Here is a 5,857-nt window from a genome sequence, read left to right on the forward strand (position 1 = left end):
TTGGATCAAGTTGAATATAATTTTGCAATAAAAACTATTAAGAAATATATGTATGATGTGTTTTTGTTGGTTAAGGCCTCAAGGATCACCCACCTTGGCTATTGGAAATCCAGGGTCATACTTCAGTTATATCCATCCAGCCACCAAGGTTAGGTTCCAAGAGATGTCAACAGCTACATCAATTCAGCACACAATGCACACAATGCACCCAATGCATACAGTTCCAAGATCACTCTCACTCATTCTTACATATAGTATTTCCTATTTACATACCATTCACACAATTAGGGTGGTGGAGTACTCAATGTAGCCCCTTCACCATCTACACATATTACTTAACTAACCTAATTGAGGGCTGCTATCAACCCTCACACTACACAATACACATTCATGCTAATACATTCATTCTCAACCCATGCTAGGGACACAAAACTATCTATATTTTCTAACTATACATAAAAACACCGACACCCCTAATCCTACTCCCACGCTCCTTGCAAACCCAGTCCTGTTCTACTCCTATGATAGAAAGGTCCTCACATCTCTCTTTTCTCATGCTTTTTCTCCCGTATTAATAAAAAAGTCTTTAATCCCGCGACCACGAAAAACCCTCTGTGCTGCTGCATCGATCTCTTCCACCTGAATTCATCAGATATTCTGCGATCTGTGATACAAAGTTCTGCCAAACTTGGAGCAGTTCTCCTTTAATAGATTGGTCCCAATCCACTCGAGCAATCCAAAGCTGCTGCAGAAAATACTTGATCCCAAATGTGGTTGGGGTCAAAAATCCAAGCGGATCATAAATTCTCGCGACATAAGAGAGAATGGATCGCTTTGTTGCGACACTTTCAAAGGGAGAAACTTGAAACCCAAATGAATCAGATTTCGGATTCCAATTTAAGCCAATTATCTTTATGCAACTTTCATCCTTTGCAAAGTTAATAGGCATTTCAAGGTGGTCCGGGGGCAATCCGACTAGCACCGAGTAATCATTGCTTGACAATTTTCTGAGCTCAAAGCCACCTTTAGAAAGCAGACCCTTCAATTGTGCCATGAGCTCACGATTGTTCTGAATTTGATGCCCCAGTTATAACGTCATCAACGTAAGTGTGCTTACCTAAAGCAACACTCGCCATGGGATAAGGTTTCCCTTCATCGAGCACTAACTGCTTGATTACTCGCTGTGCCAGGTAAGCCGATGGTGTCATACCATAAGTGACTGTGTTTAATTCATACTCAGCAACAGGACATGAATTATTTTCTCGCCAGAAAATGTGCTGATATTTGCGGTCGGTGGGATTAAGAAGGATTTGGCGATACATCAACTTGATCTCGCAGCATAACGCCACAGTGTGTTGACGGAAGGTAAGGAGAATGTCACCCAAATCGCATTGAAGTTTCGGGCCTCTAAGGAGACGATCGTTTAAGGAATGACCAAAAACATCGGGAACGGAAGCGTTGAACACCACACGCAATTTAGTGGAAGAGGAACTTTGTTTCAATACGCAGTCGTGGGGCATTATGTAGTTCGAGGGGGAAGGGACAATATTCATGTGACCAAATTCATTATACTCTCGCATGAATTGCTCATATGGTAGTGACAATTCGGGCTGTCGAGACAGACGCCGTTCCAAAGAGAGAAAGGACCTGTAAGATTTGTCCCTATTTCCCTCCAGAGGCAGAGCGTTAGGGGAGAACGGCAATGAGACAACGTACCACTACCGGTCAGACGTATCGCGATACGTGGTCGACTGGAAGTATACTTCACAGCAAACATCGAGTGGGTTCATGGGACTGGATACCATTACTTCTTCTATTTCCCAAAATTTTCGTAAAGTGTTATCACTAAACGCCACATTGAAAACCGCCTTTTCGGGTGAATTGGCTTGACGAGAAACTTTTCCAAATATTATCCAACCGAATATGGTCTCCATCGCACATGGTTCACCAGAAATTATGGGACTGTTTTCTTTTATGATGTCCGAAAAACAGTCTACCCCAAGAAGGAGATCAATTGGACCTGGAGTTTGGAAACGTTCGTCGGCTAGCGGAAGAGTTTTAAATTTTTCGAGGACGTTCGAAGAGAGGGTCGTTGGGGGTACATGATTAGTAATGCTTGAAAGAACTAAGGCTTGCAAAGAGATAGAGCTATGAGGATCAAAACGAGATTTTAATACGCAGGTAACAATTCCGAAAGGTTTGGTAACGGTATTACCAACTCCCGTAATCGAAACTTTAGACGGAGTGTACCTAAGTCCTAATCTTTTGATGGCATGAGAGGAAAGGGCAGAGACCTGTGAACCAGAGTCTAACAACGCTCGAATAGGATGAAATTGTCCACAGGAATCCTGAATATATGCTGTCACGGTTCCTAAAAGAGTTGGCGATTGAGCATCCTCATCTTTCACGTGACAAGCTACCACTTTGTTATCAGAAGAGGACTTTTCCTTAGAAAAGGTACTATTGTTTTTTGCGGTAGAGGATGGAGGATGCAATAGAGTGTGGTGCCTATTGCTTTTGCAAACTGAGCAAACCCCTGTCGAAGCACACCGATCGCGTATGTGGGCTCGAAGACAGTTAAAACATCGATTTAATCTTTTTACTGTCTGGTAACGTTGGTCAATATCCTGTTTTATAAAATCATGACATTGAGGGAGAGTGTGCGAAGCGGAACATAATGAACAATTGTGTTTAGATGTCGATCTTGAAGGGGTTGAACTCTTCGAAGAGTAAAACTCGCACGACCGACTTCGCTCTGTGACAAACTCAATTAATTGTTGGAACGTGGGAATTGATTTGGAATCCCAGTGATTTTCAAAATCTTTACGCGTATGACAATCCAAATTGTTTACGGATAATTGAAATAGAACAGTCTCCCAAGTCGGAAAGTTTCAGTGCCTTCAAAGCGCTAATTGCATTTTTGTGAGTCGTTACAAAACTCTGCAATGACGCATGAGAAGGTTGCTTGGCAGATTTAAACCTCATTGACCATCTTTTTATTGAATGACACTCTTATGATAACCTACCTCAGGATTGTGGGGTGGAGTCTGGGACAGAAGTAGAACTAAATGGACAGAGGAAAATTAATTTCTGTATTAAAAATTTAATCACTACAAGAGTGGAGGACAAACAGACTCCTTGCTTGTTACAATTTTTCCTATTATATACCCTGGTGCGAGGTCTAGGAGTGGATTTAGCATGGTGGGGGTGAAGGGTGTCAGTTAAGTCCTTATCTTGGGAAGATGGAACAAGGGGAAAGTTTTCAAATTAAAATATTTAAAGATAAATTATGGAATTAAAGATAAAAGAAATTATGGATATTACACTCTGTTTCATAGGGAAAATATTATAAAAATAAAATAAATACTAAAGAGTAGTGTGCATCCAATGTCCCTAACATGCTTATTTCCCATAGAATTAACTATTTCTTATGTTGTTTTATGAGGATTCAATTTTAAATATCAACACTAAATTTTATGACATAAAATATGTAAATGGTGCATCCAAAAAGTTAACGTGCTTAATTGAAATCAACTGTGATAATAGAAAACGAGTTTTTAAATTCAAAAATCAAATTGGAAGAACATTGTATTCGACACTAACAAGCAGTGAACGGAAGGATAAGAGATCTAACCTAATATACTGTATAAGATGCCATAACTGCCAAAAGTTATATTATGGCCAAACCAAACAATATTTAGTGAGAGGATTAGACAGCAAAAATATGATTACAAAGATAAGGACTGGTATTGAACTCTCAATACATTGCCATGATCATAGACACACATTCAATTTTAGTGGCACAAAAATATTGGAAACAGAAAATTCCCTATGCAAGATATTATTTAAAGAAATGATGTGTATAAGTAATATAAATTATCAGATTGCATTGCTAGGTTGCAGGTGTTCTTCCTATTATTGCAATCAGCACTCTCTCCCTTCAGCGATATTTAATTGTTTGTAATTGTAATCTTAACGATTCATTCCTTGCCTATTTATTAGTGAAGGCACATCATTGTAGGAGGTTAAACTTGTAAATTGAAAATACATGTAATCCCTCCTTAATAAATGTAATAAATGCTATCCCTCCCAAGCAAAACTTCAATTTCACTCGCGTTCCTTTATAACAGTATTTAATAATAAAAAGAAAATGTGTATTAATTTAATTGGTTCGCTTTAGTAATAACAAGAAAATGTACATTAATTTAATTGGGTCGTTAACTCAATCCGCCTTAAACCGGATTCAAATTAAATTCCCGTGATGTAGCGGTGGTAAACAACTAGATTATTAAATATTACCGATATAATTATTTCTAGGGCTCAGTTCATCAGAAGGTTGTTGACATAACATTAAAGGATCTGAATAATTCAAGTTAAATAAGAGATCTGGTCGGACGTTGATTATTTAATCAATGTGAAGTTTCCGCTAATTCTCCTGCAGACATCCGCTTTGACATTTAAAAGCCAACTTTACCCTCAGAATATCAAAGTTTTTAGAGATATTTCATCGAGTTTACTCAGCGTACGGGCATTTCTCTATTGGCTTGTTGGAAAAGTAAGCAAACCATTTGGGCAAATATATTTCCCTCAATAGAATTGATGATTGAATGTACATTTGATCACATTTAGTATTTTGTAACCCCTATCTCTTTTCAATCTTGTTCGAAAAGTAGATGTGAAACAAGCAAAACAAACTAAACTAAACAGCGAGTTTGAAAAAATTTTGCGGAAAATAATTATTTTATTTGAGAAAAATAAAGTGTGTTGAAATATTTTATACTCGGTCATAATTCGTAAACAGCTAATATGCACAATATGAATGGAAAAAGTTAAGCATCGTCGGGAAGGGTTTGGAACTATGCCGGATAAAAGGTTTCTGATATGAGGGTTTGGGTGTCAAGATTGTATGCAGCTGTTTTTGGCTACTTCAAACACATATTGGCTGAACTTTTTGTAAATAATGGTTCTACTCACAGATTTGTCGTTTAGAACGACCATCAGTTATATAAAACTCGAGCCAATTTCAAAATTAATTTGAACATGAACGATTAATGAAATGATTGGAAGCACAATTGAATATGCTGGTTTTAATTTTTGGTTGCTGGAGACGGATGTCCGGTTCAGCAACTGGACAGCTTTGGTATTTAGTTTTGATGGCTGTATAGATAGAAAATCCGGATTCGGATAGGCAAGTTGTGGCAAATTGAACATGAACAAGTTTTGCTTTTTGAGGTTGAAATTTTTTCCTTTCCAGTCAAAGCCAAAAATTGAGGTAAGTATCGCACTCGCAAGTAAATTTCAAGGTGGAATCTGAAGTAATGTCTATCAAAATTCGTATTCACTTGAAGAGAGATTGGTTGGCTTTGACGAATCAGAAAACGGTCAAAATTCGACGCGGGCCACAATTTGGGAAGCCCTGCCTGAGCTCATTCCCTGCCGTTGCTACAATTACTTTCTCTGGGTTTTCTTTGTATCCAAGGTTGTGTTTCCATTGAGTGGTTGCTTCGCATTCGAAGATGATATGAGTAGCTGTTTCTTCTTCCTTATTGCATAACCTTCAAGTGGGTTCATCATTGAATATACCCGTTATGTAGATGTTTTGTTGCCAGTGAACGGTGATTCGTATCCCCCCCCCTGTCCTTGGTGAGGGCTGTTTTAACAAAAGCTTAATGTGTCTAGCATGTACAGGTTCAGGGCGTGTATGGTCTTGCAGATCCTCCTCTAACCAGTGTATATGCATGTTCGTTATCCAAAATTTTCTTGCCTCTTGGTACTGAAGATATCATCAAGTTGTGGTTTTCTCCGGGTTTTGGATGCATTCACTGACGAATTGTGATGTGATTTTTTTACATGCTAT

Source organism: Cimex lectularius, unplaced genomic scaffold, assembly GCF_000648675.2.
Source record: "Cimex lectularius strain Harlan isolate CLEC.00 unplaced genomic scaffold, Clec_2.1 scaffold253, whole genome shotgun sequence".
In the NCBI taxonomy this organism is placed as follows: domain Eukaryota; kingdom Metazoa; phylum Arthropoda; class Insecta; order Hemiptera; family Cimicidae; genus Cimex; species Cimex lectularius.